Source organism: Pleurodeles waltl, chromosome 4_1, assembly GCF_031143425.1.
Source record: "Pleurodeles waltl isolate 20211129_DDA chromosome 4_1, aPleWal1.hap1.20221129, whole genome shotgun sequence".
Classification (NCBI taxonomy): domain Eukaryota; kingdom Metazoa; phylum Chordata; class Amphibia; order Caudata; family Salamandridae; genus Pleurodeles; species Pleurodeles waltl.
Window position 1 is genome coordinate 962,202,566 of NC_090442.1, and position 17,404 is coordinate 962,219,969.

The following is a 17,404-nucleotide window of genomic DNA, read 5'->3' on the forward strand; positions in this document are numbered from 1 at the left end:
ATCCCACAGTCACACTTCACAGGTCAGGCAGCCCGCCATTTCAAGGGCCCACATGCCATAATTTCTACTGCGTCACACAGGCCTAGGCCTTGCATTGCCACTCATACAAGCCTTTCAATGCATAGCGATTCGTGTACTGTGCAAGCTGTGTGAACGAACCTGTGGGTTGCTTGACTCTGTGCTCCATGTTGTCCTTCCTAGGCACCGTCCGCTGGGACTTGCGAGGAGAAGGATGAATCCTCCCGTGTACCGACCGCTGGTGGACCTGTCGACAATGGAAGAACGACATATCATACTTACATACAGGCTTGACAGAGCAACTATACATGAACTATGTGCCAAGCTGGAGCCAGACCTGATGTCCCCCATTCGCCAACCCACAGGGATTCCCCCTCTGGTGCAGGTTCTGTCAGTACTCCATTTTTTGGCAAGTGGGTCTTTTCAGACAACAGTGGCCATATCATCTGGGATGTCTCAGCCTATGTTTTCTAAGGTTTTCTCCAGAGTGTTGTCTGCCCTGATGAAATACATGCGGAGCTACATTATTTTCCCTGAGGTGGGCGAATTGGCTACAGTGAAGGGTGATTTCTATGCCCTTGGACATATCCCCAACATCATTGGTGCCATTGATGGGACCCATGTGGCTTTGGTTCCCCCCAAAGAAAGTGAGCAGGTGTACAGAAACAGAAAAAGTTATCATTCGATGAATGTCCAGGTGGTCTGTTTGGCCGACCAGTACATCTCCCATGTAAATGCCAAGTTCCCTGGATCAGTGCATGACGCGTATGTCATGAGAAATAGCAGCATCCCTTTTGTGATGGAACAGCTACAGAGACACTGTGTGTGGCTAATTGGTGACTCTGGTTACCCCAACCTGTCGTGGCTACTGACCCCAGTGAGGAATCCCCGGACCAGGGCAGAGGAACGGTACAATGAGGCCCATGGGCGAGCTAGGAGGATCATAGAAAGGACCTTCGGGGTCCTGAAGGCCAGGTTTAGGTGCCTGCATATGACAGGGGGATCCATAATGTACTCACCAAAGAAGGTGTGCCATATCATCGTGGCCTGCTGTATGCTTCACAATCTTGCTTTGCGACGCCAGGTGCCTTTTCTGCAGGAGGATGGTCCAGATGGTGGTGTTGTAGCAGCTGTGGAGCCTGTGGAGAGTGAAGAGGAGGAAGACAACGGGGACGACACGGACAACAGGGATACAGTCATACAACAATATTTTCAGTAGCACACAGGTAAGAATCACCAACGCCATTTTACATTTACTTAAGGCCTCATGCGTCTCCACTCTCTGTGTTTCCCCCCAGTTCCTGTTAACTGATTTGTGACTTTCCCTTCCCTTTTCAGAGCTGTATGACCCACTGCCTGACTTCAGCTTTGTTTGCCCATGGACTAAAGCTTATTGAAATTGGTATGTTGTCATCACAAAGTAACTGGACATTATTGCACCGTTATGTGTAATACATTTGTTAAGAATACAAGCAGACTCCTGTTATTTTAAGTGCAATAAGTGATTTATTTTAAGTGCTACATATAGGTACATGATTGTAAAACGGTGATGGGTGGGGGTGGAGTAATGTCCATGGCAGAGTCCAGTTCTCAGTCGCACAGGTGCATTGTCCATATGCCTGGGGAAGGATGGAGCAGGGACAGTTCAAGGTTGGACAGGGTGACAATGTGGGACAGTGGGATGACATCAGGGGGTATCTTAGGCTGGCGGGGGTCTTGCAATCCTACTCTGTCTTCTTGTGAGATCTCAGGTTCCGCTTGCGGGGTGGTTCTTCTTCTGCAGGAGGTGGGGTTCTGGTGGTCTGTCGTTGTGTGGGGGCCTCCTGTCCACTAGCGCCGGCGGAGGTGGTAGGCTGTTCCTGGCCTGGGTTAGTGACAGGGGCCCTTTGGGGTGCCACATGGTCCCGCAATGTGGTGACGATCTGGGTAAGGGCCACGACGATGGTCCCCATTGCGGAACCGATGTTCCTCAGTTCCTCCCTGAACCCCATGTACTGTTCCTCCTGCAGTGCCTGGATCTCCTGGAACCGGGCCAGTACCGTCGCCATCGTCTCCTGGGAGCGGTGGTATGCTCCCATGATGGAGGAGAGGGCCTCTTGGAGAGTCGGTTCCCTGGGCCTGTCCCCCCCCTCCCAGCCCTCCCAGTTCCCCTGTGTTCCTGGGCCTCTGTCCCCTGGACGGTGTGCCCACTACCACTGCCCCCAGGTCCCTGTTGTTGTTGGGGTGGTGGGTCAACCTGGGTGCCCTGTAGTGTTGGACACACCGCTGATTGACGTGTCCTGGAGACAGAGGCATGGGCCTGCTGGGTGGGAGCTGTGCTGGTGTTCCCAGAGGGGGTTGGGTCTGGTGTAGCCTGTGGCTGTCTGTGGGGAACCGACTGTCCAGAGGTCCCCGATGGGCCGGGCTGGTCATCTGGCTCCAGGGAGACAGAGCTGCTGTCATCGTTGGGGGCCTCTTCTGGGGGTGGGATGGACATCTCTGGACCCTCCGTGGCGGTGTGGTGGCGTTCGGGTCCTGCAGGGGTATAAAGGTATGGTTATTGCTTCTGTGTCTGGCATTTCGTGTGATGGGTGGGTGTCCGTGTACCCAAGTGCAGGCATTCCCTTGTGGGGGCTTTTGTGAGGGTGGCTTGTGGGGGTGATGTGTGTGTGCAGTGGGCATGCTTTGGTGATGGGTGTCGATGCTTTGTGGTCGCATGCAGGGCTTGGTGTTGGGATGGGTGGGTTGTGATGGTGAGCCTTTTGCTAGGAGTTGGTGTGATGGGGGTGGGGGTGAGGGTGAGGGTGGGGGTATGATTTGGCATGCAGGTGGGGTGGGGGTGGGAAGCAGTAGTGAAGATTTGACTTACCAGAGTCCATTCCTCCGCCTACTCCTGCGAGGCCCTCAGGATGCAGGATGTGCAAGACTTCCTCCTCCCATGCGGTAAATTCTGGGGGAGTAGGTGGGGGTCCGCCGCCAGTCTTCTGCACCGCAATGTTGTACCTTGATACCATGGAACGCACCTTCCCCCGTAGGTCGTTCCATCTCTTCCTTATGTCATCCCGATTGCGTGGATGCTGTCCCACCGCGTTGACCCTGTCCACTATCCTTTGCCATAGCTCCATCTTCCTGGCAATTGTGGTGTGCTGCACCTGTGCCCCGAAGAGCTGGGGCTCTACACTGACTATTTCCTCCACCATGACCCTGAGTTCGGCGTCACTGAACCTGGGGTGTCTTTGGAGTGCCATGGGGTGGTGTGGATGAGGTGTGGGGTGGCATTTGTGGTGATGAGTGTGGTGCGTGTGGTGGTGTGTGGTGTTTGGTGCGTGGATTCTGTGTGGGTGATGGTGTTGTGTGCCTCTGTGTTGTGGGATTGTCTATTCTGTGCTCTGTCTCTAGCCTTCGTCAATAATTTCGGGTTGTAGGGGTTTGTGGGTGTGTGTTTTATATTGTGTTGGGTGTGTGGGAGTGGTGTTAATATGTGTATCAGGTGTGCGTGTTTCAAACTGACCAATGTGGCTGAGTTTTCTATGTGTGTGTGTGTATTTTGACCGCGGCGGTGTGTACCGCCAATGGAATACTGCGTTTAAAAGACCGCCGCGTGGATTTGTGGGTGGGAATGGTATGGGCGTATTTCTGTTGGCGTGACGGTGGAGGTTTGTTCATCGCCATTTTTTCGCTGACCTTTGGTGTGGCGGACTTTTGTGGATGTCGGGTTTTTGGCGGTTTGCCAGTTGCGGGTCAGAATGACCGTGGCGGTTTACCGCGGCCGCGGCGGTGTTATGGCGGTCTTCTGACCGGCGGTAAGCGCCTTTTACCGCCGAGGTCAGAATGACCCCCATAGTCTGCTATGAAGAATAAAGATTAGCATTGTGAATCAATTGTCTTACCTCAATCTCTCTTCTGTGTTAGATGAGCATACTGGTATGTGAATCAAGTTTGTCTACTGTGAGGCAGAAGAAAGGTAAGCAGTTTGGTGCACTGCATGGTATTGGTGCCTTGATAAAGTGCTTCAAACTGACATGTGTGGTGCTGAGGCACATTTTCGAATGGCAAGCTACACTGTGGAGAGTGTGTGGTTGGCAGAATGTTGTGTTTGTTTTCATCCTAAGATGGAAGTGTTTTGGTGTTGTACATGAGTGACAAGGGAGGTGCTCTCATCATGTCTTGGGGTACAGTGATAAGTAGTGTGATGGAGGAGGAGTGAGAGATAGGTATGAAAATTATGATAATAATTTGTACTAAAATACATAGACACCTACCAAGCTGGCCTGCTCTATTTCTTTTGGTTGTCTTAGATATTACTCTCTGTCATTTTGAATAAAAACCTTCAATAACTTTGGACATGTTTGTAATGTACATATACTACACCTGCAATTTATGTAGCTATAGTCACTTCCTCATTAGGTGATTTCCCCATAATATTTCCCCCATCTCTCATATTCCAATAGTTTGATCTCCTCCTTTTGGTAGGGATGTAACCCTATTAAGGGTCCAGGTGGTGATACTAGGGCTTATCATCAGATTGGTTGCTATGGAGAAGGGCTTATGGCAGACTATACAGACAGGTCTTGAGGCTATTTCTAAATGACACAAGGTCTGTTAAAACCCTAAAGTTAACCACATGTGATTTACAAAACTTCTCAGCTTAAACAGACGAGGAACATTTGGCTTGTCTTTGATGACCAAACCTTGGTACCACCAACAAGAAAGCATGTCCGGATGTTAAAAACCACATAACAATAAACTTGTGTTGACGGTAAACCAGAATCTTGAAATGTACAGTAGTCTTTGCAGGGTGACTTAAACATAGTTGAGCCAGAGTAATGTGTCTATTGCTGCTGTGGCAGATGCACTATGGGTCCAGTGCAATGGCAGTCTAGAAGCCACATTCTGAAATGTTTGAAAACACCTAACCAACCAGAGGCCGCACAAAGGAAAACTGTGCTATAGTAAAATAGGTGACTAAGAATGTCAGCCTAGATTACTCTTGGGAGAATATCTCAGCGTACTATTGACAGAAGTTTCTACAACATCATCATCTAAGCCAGAAAGGTTCAGGAACGCTGATGAAAGTGGCTAACTGGTGAAAGAGGGAATCAAATTGAAAGACTGGGTTTCTCACAGAACGGAGCAGGTCTGGCATTGTTCCCAGAGTGACATTCTAGAAATATAGTGGAGGTGCCAGAGCAGGACAGAATGTTGATGTTATCTTATTCTTTTCTTTTTTTAGATTTGAATTTGAAATAATTATCTGAGAGCAATGAGGCCACTGCCATCACATAGTAAGTAAACCTGGTGGCTACAGAAGTTGTGAATTCTTAGAAAGAAATGGCCAATTATTTATTATCCCTGTACCACATGAAAAATAAATCATTTGATAAGACTAACTTGGCTAGTGGGAAGACATACAAGTACTGGACTGAGTGAAGAGCCCTGAGGAAGTCCCTGTTGTACTGGGTTGAAAGAAGGCTGAAAAGGGTGCAAATTGATTTAACGCTACCTCCATTTGATGTATGGCAAAATCCAATTTAGACCAGGCACAGTGATCCCCATGTTTTGTAACCTGTCAATTAGAGGTCATGTAGTACCATGTCAAATGATGCTGAGAGTTCTAATAAAAGCAAGGCTGAGACAAAAGCAGGCCATCCAGGACTGATAGCAGTGTTGGCTCATTACCATGCCCATGGCACAGAAACGACTGAGTGATGTTCAGCAAACTATATTTCACAAAACAAAATGAGAGTTGTTTGTTTAGAGATTTCTAGAGATTTTGGATGAGGGTGTTTTAATCAACAGTATCACCATAGCTTCCTTCCATGACAGGGGAACATAAAATTGATAAATTACAGGATTCTATTAATCCCCCAGTTCTTTCCCTCCTCCTACCTCCCCCGCTCCTTCCCTACATTTCACTCACATTCCTTCTCCTGTCTTCTGCTCCCCTCCCTTTCCTAGCCCTTCACTTCCTTAGCCCTGTACTCTCCCTCCAACGCTCCCCCGAACCTACTTAATCGTAGCTGCTGCATGACTGCACAGTGGGCACATGCAGTGAGTGCATAGCTAAAATGCCAAAGGTGCACCATAGGTAAACCCGTCCACACCTGGACCACACTAAAAATTAACCTGTGCTCCCTCTTTGGTACCTTGACACAGAGCAGTCAGGCTTAACTTAAGGGGCTATATGTAAAGTATTTTTGCAGTTCTTCAAATGGTAAAACAGTGTGAACACCAAACAAAAATAATCCACACCATGTTAAAACAATAGATCTCAATTTAATGAGCAATGCAAGACCAAAATGCCAAAAATCCAAATAGTGAAAGTTGCAATATGATTTTTTAAAGAAAAAATGATACTGTAGTACTTAGAAGCGGAGTGAGCCAAGCAAGGCTATCTGGTCATGCTAAACAGGGCCAAAGACAAGAGTTCAGGCCAACTATGATGGATTGCAGACCAGCTACAAGACCCACGCAGAGCAAGAGTACCTTGGTGCTTAAGATGCGTCAGTTCCGATCTGCGCAACAATGTATTGGTTCTGGGTCCAAGCTAAAGTAAGCAGTGAAACAATGCAATGGCATTGATCAAGAGGATGAAGGTAATGTGCGAATTCTGGGCCATAAAGACAGGATGATGTATCATGCAGTTGGCAATGCGGCTCTCCGATTCTCGCAGCAGCGGCACGCTGTCTTTGACAGTGATGCAGTGTCCTTCATCCTCACAGTAGCAGTGATGCGGTAGTGAGGCATCAACGGCAGAGGCAATGCATTAGTTCTGATTGGCGCAGTGAGGTCGATGTGGGGTTCTTTGCAGGAGCAGCCAGAAAAACCTGCTTCCAAGGGTCCAGGACCAGGTTGGCACCAAGTGGCGGGGCAGGACTCAAAATTGGGGAAGTCCACAGGCTGTAGCAGGATTGTTAGATGTCTTTTGTGTCCCTGAAACTTCAGAACACAGGAAGCAAGCCAGAAAGCCCTTGGAGTCACTCCCAGGCAGGGGAACAGCAGGCAACAGGGCAGATCAACAAGGCAAGAGAACAGCTAGGCAGAGTTAAGCAAAGCAGCAAAGCAGCAAAGCAGCAAAGCAGCGTCCAGGATAGTAGCAGTCCTTTAAGCAGCACAGCAGTTTTTCCTGGTAGAGTTTTCATCGGTCCAGAAGTGTACTGATTTGGTGGGATCAGAGATCCAATACCTATAACCAGTTGTGGCTTTGAAGTGGGGGAGACTTCAAAGAAGGGTCTTTGAAGTCCACAGAGGTCCTTTTCTCCAAGTCCTGGCTCCTGACATCAGTAGGGGTAATCAGTCCTTTATGTGGGGACAGGCACTGCCTACTCAGGTGTAAGTGTCAGCCCTCTCTTTCCTTCTTACTCAGGAAGAGCCATCAGAATGCAGATGAATGTTCAGACATATCTAACCTTCCTGTGTTTGTGGTTATCTGCAAGGAATGCACAAAGTATAGCTGCCACCCACCCCAGACATGTAAAGGAGACAGGCTGCAGGCACACAGAGCTGAAAGAGCAGGGAAATGTCTACTTTCCTAAAGTGACATTTCTAAAATAGTAATTTTAAGTTTAACTTTGCCAGTTAAGTGGATTTATCAGTACCACTCCAATGATATGAAACATGACATAGTTCTCAATACAGAATTACAGCTTAAAAGTGTAATGTGGAATTCCCAGTGTTAACCTATGAGAGGAGTAGGCCTCACAGGAGTAAAAAATGAATTTTATAGTTTTTCACTACCAGGTCATGTAAAACTTAAAGTTATATGTCCTACATTTTACTTACACAACACCCTGCCCTATGGGTTACCTAGTGCTTACCTTAGGGGGGACTTAGGTGTAATGAAGGGGTGGTTTAAGGCTTGACAAAGGGTTTTAAATGCAAAGTCGAGGTGGCAGTAAAACTGTACACACAGGTTCTGAAATGGCAGGCCTGAGTCATGGTTAGGGGCTACTGGAGTGGGTGGCACAATGAGTGCTGCAGGCCCATTAGTGGCATTTAATTTACATGCCCTGGATGCAGGTAGTGCACTTTACTAGGGACTTCTAAGTAAATTAAATATGTCAGTTAGGGTTAGGCCAATGTTACTATGATTTAGGAAGAGAGACCAAGCACTTTAGCACTGGTTAACAGTGGTAATGTGTGCAGAGTTCTAAAAGCAGCAAAAATAAGGTCAGAAAATGTTGAGAGGCAGGGAAAAAGTTGGGAGAAAGACCACCCTAAGGCTGTCATTTCTAAGAATCCCCAAAAGTGCACACATCATGCCCCACCTCGGAGGGATACATTTGCAACCAATTCAGAAGCGCTGCAATTCAAACTGCTCAGCCACGCATACAAAGACTTCCATAACATCGGACAGTTGTAAGTCAGTAGCGATTAGATTAAGCATTAGCAGAAGACATCTTGTATTTAGCAACTATTGTGAACATTTTGCGGAATCCATTTTGTATTCATGGCAGCCATTTTCTCTGCCATGTGCTCACCATGTGCTCTGTCCTACCTTTCTGTTAACTACTCTTGAAAATCTGTCTAGTGACAAGTTATATTTACATCTCCCACTTTCGCACATGCCCAGTAAGATCTGCAGCTGTTAGTAATCAGTAACAGACAGTAATTTGTCAACTAGTCCTTGAAAACTGTTAGCCCCTCCCTGCATTTCCATATGACCTTATATGTATGTAAGTCTTGCTTCTATAATTGTACCACCTTCTTTAAGCCCCTGCATGGGTATAAGAGGACCATGCTCTCTTAGTTCAGTGTTCTACTTCAGACATTACCGAAGGGTGCTGCTTGAACTGTAGTACCACCTCATGAGGTTTAATAAACTTTGTCTTTTATTTCAGTTTCTGTGCCAACTTCTTCCTATATGGTCTGAGGACTTTGTGCAGAACCCCTTGCACTAGTAGGCCTTGCTGAGGCGTACTTCGACAGGACCTACCTACATCAACTACACTCTATCTCACACAGACCATCTGCAGAAGCAATTCAAGAGGATGCTGTTTCTCCTACATTGCTGCTAAATCCTGAAATGACCATCTACATCATATCAAGACCTCTTCATCCCTACCCAAATCCTGCAAGAAAATAAAGACTAGAAGCCCAGTTGGCCTACTTGTCTACTCCAGTGCCTGGACATCCCTGGGAAGATAAGGGCACTTTACCAATCCACCTAACATAATAGAACAACCCTTTTTTTTAATGGAGGCTTCGTACCACAAGCCTATCAGGTGACTATGCCCTATCTGAGGTGAACTGTAAGCAATGAAAGTATCCACAGCAGTTGTAGTCCAATAAGAACAGATGCCAAAAAACAAATGGGGGTCACCACTGTGTAGTTATAGTTAGGTCAGCTGTTCCATAGGAAAAGTGTTTTTTGTGTTCCTGAACACTTCATCCCCATTTGAAGTATCGTCATGAAACTTTTTAAAAAAGTGTTATTTTTGACTAGTTTATGCATGGAAGATTGTGGGGTGACCCATCAAGCATGGGGCAGGAAAAAGGGAAGATACTAAAGCGCAAAATCCCCATGCATTTTCCATAGACTTCTTTAGGCGGACCTCTGCAAAAATTGCTGATTGAAATTACAGCAAATTTTGCAGCAATCTGGATCATGGTCCACAGATTTGGTATAAATCGCAGATTTTTGTTAAACCAAGGTGTAAAAATAATTGTATATCTGGAAGGCTGGGTTCGCAAGCAGCTTGTGAGGGTCTTGTGGGACCAACAATTTAAAATTAGAGCGCTCTGAGGGGAGCTTTTTTCCCTTGGGCCTGTTTGCTCCTTTAGAGGTCAGGCTCCAGCAGCAGCAAGCACTCTGATTGGCTACCAGCAACGTGAGGAAAATGTTGCTGGCAGCCATTACGGGACTCGAGGACTTAGTCCCCTGTCTTGAAGTTTAAAAACAAGATGTGATATAAGGAGCAGGGTACCATCCCTGGGGCTAACATTACAAATAATCAGCAATTGTGACATTAATCCCACAGAACTGAAATAAAACTGCAAATAAAATGGCAATGACCCCCATCCCCTGTGCCCAATTCATCAAATCTTGGGTTTGGGGAGCATGACCTCCTCCCACCTAAGTCATAGTCAGCTCCAGGGACCCCATTCCCTGGGGCCCATTGCATTTTTTAAGGGGGCATGCCGCCCCTCTCCCCTAGCCTTTAGAAAGGCCCTAGGTAACCCATCCTCCAGGGCCATCACTATACTTTAAAGTGAAGGGATGATGCACCCCCTCCCTGAGCAGTTATTGGCTTCGAAGACCCCATCCCCAAGGGCCTGCTCTATTGCTGTGTTTTGGGAAACCCACCCCTGGGATACAGCAATTTCCCTGCTTGCACTGATACATTTTCGAATTACCAACCAAACAGGAGCAAGCAAAAAATCTGCTCCCAGCTGGAGGGACTTTTAAATGGTCCCGCAGCTTGGAACAGTTTTTTGATCTGTTTCCCTGCCCACACTGATGAGGGCAGGGAAACAGATTTAGATATTGCTCCAGCCCAGAGGGAAGAGTATAAATAGTTGTTCTCCGCGGATAGGAGCAATTCTGGCTCCTTCATCATGTGGGGAGCCAGCTGGGGACCTGGGGCCTGTGCTCCCTCTGCAACCCCCAACATCTGCATCGTGGGTGCTCCAGGTAGACACTGGCACACCAACCTTTTTAAAAAAGAGGCCCTGGGAGATGGGGTCTCCAGGGCCCATGGAAGTTCAGGAGGGGTTTGCGGGTCTCCCTCTCCTAAAAAAAATATAGCCCATTAATATGCAAAGGAGCCAAATCACCCAAAAGCTGTGAGCATTTAGCCCCGTCCCTTCCAGTTAGTAATATGCAACTGTGTTCCCGCCATTTTATAGGTTGATGGACAGTGCTTTTTCCTTACAATTGCATATTGAAATATTATCTGAAATCCTTGCCCCTAGGTTAATGCATCGTTGATTTATTGAAGCGCAATCTCTTCAGTTGTGATTGTCCGTGATGAGTGGGTCTTTCTTGTTATCCATGGATCTCCTTTTTAATTCCTGGTGAGTACACTAGAGTGCCAAATCACCCACAAGCTCTGCCTCTTTGGCCCGACCCTTCCTCATTGGCTGTCAAGCCTTGTCGCCCATGCTGTGCATTGCCTAATGCCTTGAACTGTGTTGGGCTGCTGCCTTGTGGTGGGTTTGATGCACAGCCTAGTCTTTGGACATGCACAGTGGGGGACGTGGCTTCAGGTATAGTGATAAAATATTACATTACATTACAAAACCCTAAACAGTCACTTAAAAGTGACGTTATAGTTAGATGTGAGAAAAAGATCTGTTTTTGTAAAAGAAACCCTTGAAATTCACTGAAAAACAAAGGTTAAGGTAACATTAGGTGAATATGTCATTGATAACATTAAAGTTGTGAACTCAAAATCCCCGAGCTATTAATGAGTAACAGTTACTGAAGGTAACTATGACTTGCTCCCCTGCCATGCACTGTTTATGACCTCACATATTACATCACTCATGACATGTTTTATTACATCATTTACACTATCATTGATGACATCCCAAATGACATAATTGATGACCCTAGAGTGGTGTGTAGTGGTGTCTAATGTAGACAAAGTGGAGTAGAGTGGCATAGGGACAAGCTGGCTAGAGTGGTTAGGAGTGGCACTGAGTAGAGTGGCATAGTGTACAATAGCATAGAGTAGAGTGATGTACAATAGAGAGGCGTGTAGTAGAATGGTGTACACTGAAGTTGGGTAGAGTAGAGTGGAATACAGTAGAGTGGCAGAGAGTGTAGTGGCTTACATTAAAAGGGGTAGAGTGAAGTCCAATAAAGTGAAGGGGTAGAGTAGAGTGGCAGGGAGTAAAGTAAGATACAATGATGTGGTGTATATTGAAGTGGGGTACAGTGGAGCGGCTTAGATTAGAGCTGGGAACCATAGAGAGGCATCAAGTGAAGTGGAGTACTATGAAGTGTGGTAGAGTGAAGTGGGGGTAGAGTTGAGTGTACAGAGTAAAGTGGCATAGAGTACAGTGGCATACAATGAAGGTGGGTAGAGTGTAGTGGGGTAGAGTAGAGTGGCATACAGTAGTGTGGTATAGATTGAAATGGGGTAGAGGAAAGTGGGATAGAGTGAAGTGGGCTAGAGTATAGTGGCATACAATGAAGTGGGATAGAGTGAAGTAGGGTAGAATACAGTGGCATACAGTAGTGTGGCAAAGAGTGAAGTGGGTAGACTAGAGAGCAGTGGTGTACAGTGCAGTGTCATGCAAAGTAGAGTGGTACAAAGTAGAGTACAGTGGTATAGAGTGAAATTGTGTAGGGTACAGTGGTGTTGATTAGAATAGAGAGGTAGAGAATAAAGTGGGTAGAGTGAAGTATGGTAGAGTAAAGTGGGGAAAAGTAGAGTGGCGTACTGTACAGTGGCAGAAAGTGAAGTAGATTAGAGTGAAGTGGAGTAGAGTAGAGTGGCATACAGTAGAGTGGTGTAGAGTACAGTGGTGTACAGAGTGCAGTTGCTTAGAGAAGAGTTGTGCAGAGTAGGCTACAGTAGCATATAGGGCAGTGGTGTACAGTAGGGTGGTACAGAGTAGAATAGAGTGGCGTAAAATGAAGTGGGGTAGCCTGAAGGGGTAGAGTAGAGTGGCAAAGAGTATTTTGGCATACACTAGAGTGGCGTAGAGTGCAGTGGTACAGAGTAGAATGTAGTGGCCTAGAGTACAGTGGAGTAGAGTACGCTGGAGTAGAGTACAGTGGAGTAGAGTGCCATAGAATGGAGTGGATTTCATTGGTGTGCAGCACAGTGACATAGCGTACACTGGCATAGAGTACATTTGTGTACAGTGAAAAAGGTTAGATTGAAGTGAGGTAGAGTGAAGTGGGGCAGAGCAGGGTGATGTAGAGTCGAGTGCAATATAATAGAATGGCATAGAGTCAAGTGGGATAGATTGGAGAGGGGTAGAGTGAAATGGGCTATAGTAGAGTGGCATAGTGTAGAGTGGTGTACAATAGAGTGGCACAGAGTGAAGTGAGGTACAGTAATTTGGAAAAGAATAGAGTACAGTGCCATAGAGTGCAGTGGCATAGAGTAGAGGGGTACAGAGTGGAATAGTGTGAGGTAGAGTGAAGTGAAATTGAGTAGAGTGGCTTCAAGTGGTGGTGAAGTGGAGTGGAGTGAATTGGAATAGAATAGGATGGCATAGAGCAGAGTATCATAAAGTAAAATGGCTATGAGTGCAGTGGTGTATAGTAGAGTGCATTGGCATAGAGAGGAGGAGAGTATAGTATCGTAGTTGGACTTTTGCTCTAAACAAGACTGCTGGTTTAGGGATTACAGCACTTTTGTTTATAGGTGACTAGGACAATCCTACAAGAAGTCACAACTGTCGGCCCAACACTCCCGGCTCACAAGCAGTACCTCACCAAAACCCAAACAGTAAAAGGTGAGTTGTGGCAGCCTTTTACGCATGGACTCAAGAGTGCAACATTTCGGGAAGTTTGTGGTTAAACAGAGATTACCCCTTTCTCACATGAACAACATGTCTCAGTCAAACACAGGCAATGAAAGTGATGCAGTAAAGTTTTCAATAGGGTGTATTAACAAGAGTGCAATCTATGATACATTTCATGGGCTTCAATTATTAGGATAATGAATAATGCAAGAAACAGAAAGGAAAAAATAAGAGTCATGAATACAAAGACCCCCACCATCTTGCAATAACATGAAATATGTAATAGATGTGAAATAGGCACTACTACCCTAGCATGATGAACCTAATCTCTAACCTAAAGAGAGCTAGGTGTGTTAAAACTAATCTACCAGTACCATGCCCATGAGAAGAGCCCCCCAATGCTCGTTACCTTAGAATGAGGTCTCTAGATCAGACTCCCTAGGGACACGAGGACTGGTTCATCATCAAGGTCACGTGGAGCATAGATAGCATCGATGGCATCTGATAGGAATCCCTCTGATTATCTCCTCTGTGCAAGATTAATTTATACAGAACTGGTAGGACCCTTGATGCAGGTATTTTCCCAAACAATAGATAAGAAGGCATGCTTGGGGTGGCAAATATATAAAAAATTCCCTGAAAAGGTACATTATGTTACTGTCACATGAAGGTAGGAAAGTACATGATGTGAATACCTATGTATATCATTTATCTTTGTCGCTGATAGTGATGCCTTTAGAGAGTGACACTGATAACATGAATCTAATCATCTTCCTAACTATACGGCGGCCATCTTGGAAGAAATAATTTAATAAATGTGCTAAAACAGAGCAAGCTAAGTAGGTTAAAAGTCACTAGGTGACAGGAGCACAGGTCTGTAAGCAAAAGGCTATGCTAAACTCCTGATCCCAATTAAAACTTAATAGGATCCACTACAATACTGGAGTACAGAAGCATAGAGTGGAGTGGAATAAAGTGTCTTGAAGTTGCGAACAGTGCAATGGCATACAGTGGAGTGGTACAGGGTAGTGCAGAGTGACATGAAGCGGAATGGAATAGAGTGCAGGGTTCCATACAGTAGAGTGGCGCAGAGGTAAAGTTGAGAGGCATAGAGTGCAGTCACCTAGTGTAGAGTGCTGCAAACTATAGTTGAGTGGTGTATAGTGCAGTGGTGTGGAGTCCAGTGTCATACAATAGTGTGGAGTGGTGTAGAGTAGAGTAGAGAAGAGAAGAGTAGAGTAGAGTTAAGGAAAGTAGAGTAGAGTGGTGTAGAGTGAAGTGGAGAAGAGTAGCATAGAGTAGAGTGGCTTAAACTGAAGTGGGCTAGAGTGGCAGTAGTGTGGCATAGAGCATGTAAGTGCGGAGTGGATTGGCATGGTGTACAGTAGACTTGCATACAGTGCAGTGGCATAGAGTGCAGTGGGCTACAACATAGTGTTGCAGAGCAGAGTGTCATAGAGTGCAGTGGCCTCCAGCAGAGTGCAATGGTGCAAAGTGCAGTGGCATAGAGTACAGTGGTGTAACGTAGAGTAGTGTAGAGTGCCATAATGTATAGTGAAATGGCGTAGAGTACAGTGGTGAAGAGTGGAATGGCACAGACTCCAGTGGTGAAAACTACAGTGACATACACTTCAGTATTGCAGAGTTGCTGAGAAAGGTGTAGGGTGCAGTGGTGCAGAGTTGACTGCAGTGGCATGGAGTGCAGTGGTATAAAGTATTTTTCTGTACAGTGTAATGGCGTAAAGTGCAGTGGCATACAGGGGAGTGGTATACAGTACAGTGGAATGGAGAGCAATGGTAAAGACTGCAGTGGGGTAGAATGCAGTGACGTGAAGTCCAGTGGTGTAATGCTCAGTGACGTACATTGCAGTGGCATAGAGTGCAGTGGCATACAGTTAATTGGTATAAAGTGCAGTTGTGTACAATATAGTGGCATACAGTGCAGTGTTGTACAGTGCAGTGTTGTGCAGTGCAGTGGCATAGTGTGCAGTGCCGATGAAATTCCAATGGCATGTAGTGCAGTACCATAGAGTGCAGTAGTGTGCAGTGCAGTGGCATAGAGTGCAGTGACATACAGTGAATTGTATATGTATTTTTTTAATATGCCTAAGTACCATGGTACTATCTAGATAGTTTTGTGGTTGTACCGCTGCACCCTGTGCACTTTTGTTAAAACATATAAAACACTAGAAACTCTTTTCCCTAATTCTACAGATTTTGGTAAAGAACCACATGTGTTTATATACATTGTAAGAACACCCCTAACCAAGATCTCCCCTTGAGACCCAGAACAAACACTACAGACCTGTTTTAGATGTTGGTGGTAATAGTCCTGTCATCCGTTTTCTTACTGAAAACCTGCCTGCCATCACAAAGATCTGCCTGCCGTATTTAGATGTTGACAGTTCCATAGAACTTAACCCGCCCGAGTCCTGTCCACTCTGCAAAGGAATCCATTTCCGCAACCACAGCAGCATAGAAAAGAGTGGCTGCCAGCAGGACTTCAGGCACACTTATCACCGAGAATATTTGGATGTGCTCTACTGCCAAGGCAAAAGTGGTGGTTCGACCTCTGATCTAACTATAATGACTGAGGCATTGCTGCTGAGTCTGTAATTAATTAGTTAAGAGGGTGTAAATAAAAAAAGGGGAATTCCAAGCCATGTTTTCCATAGACTTTTTACTCAGATAGAGAGCTGAAATGGCTGAACGGATTTCAATCAAATTTGGCAGGAAAATAGATTATGGTGTGGAAAGGATCCTTTTTGGTATTAAAATGTATTAGTTCAGTAGTTTTCAGTTATTAGGTACACAACCTTAGCAATATGTTGGGCTGTGGTATACCACTGTCATTTTGTTGTATACTGCTGTACATGGCAATGACAAAAATATTGTTTATACCATATTTAGGGCCTGATTTAGGTCTTGGCAGTTGCACCACCAACTCGCGTCAGCGGCGGACCTGAGAAGACCTCCAAGTCGATGGTCTTCCGCCCACCGTGTTTAGATGTATTGTGGTAGAGTCGAAGACAGTCAAGGATGTATTTAGATGTTAGAGTTGGATAGGCGCTGCACTGGTGGCGGTTAGCTGCTGTAGGCAGGACACTGCGGGACCCAATGGACACTGGGCAATGCGAGTGGTTGTGGAAAAGAGGTAAGTCACACACACTCTACCTTTCACATATGCATCTCCCTGTATCACACACAACACCTCACATACAAACCATTATCCATTGCCATTACACTGCAATACAACACCTACATGCTGCAAACACACATACACTTACATCCCTCATACAACATATACACACTAGTAAAACTGCACTCACACATAACACAACACAAAAAACAAACACACTCATCCACACCAACACATGCACACATAAGCACAAATACCTCTATCAGGGCTGCCACACAACAACATGCACCTGAGTTCTGCATGCAGCAACACAACACAACAACATCCAAGTCATATGCAAAAGGCACACATACTTACACAAGCAGATCACCCACTGCACTTCCCTCCACACCACCCAGCCAATCACATCACACACAGATACAGGTACTGAATTACACATACAACTCAAGCACAACATGACAGATGAATGTCCCCTTGCAATATGCACACATTGGCACAGCTGACAAGCATGAACGTACTGTCATTTTGGTGCCAGCATTCTTTTGACAATGAATACTTGGGTGATAATCACAATTGTGTATGTGTTTGGTATGTGTTGTGTACCACTGTGTCCCCACCAGTATCTGGCTCACCCGTGCCCCTGACATATGCATATCATAGTAATTTAAAAAAAATACTGTGACATGTACATGTCAGCAGTGGTCCTGTGCCCATGTGCAGTGACCCTCCAGCGATCCCGACCAATGAGGTTTGCCTACCTTTGTGTCCAGTGACGGGGGTTGTGTTTTCTCCGGGGTCCTGTGGCGGTAGTGACGGAGGGTCCTGTCCAGTCAGGAATGGAAG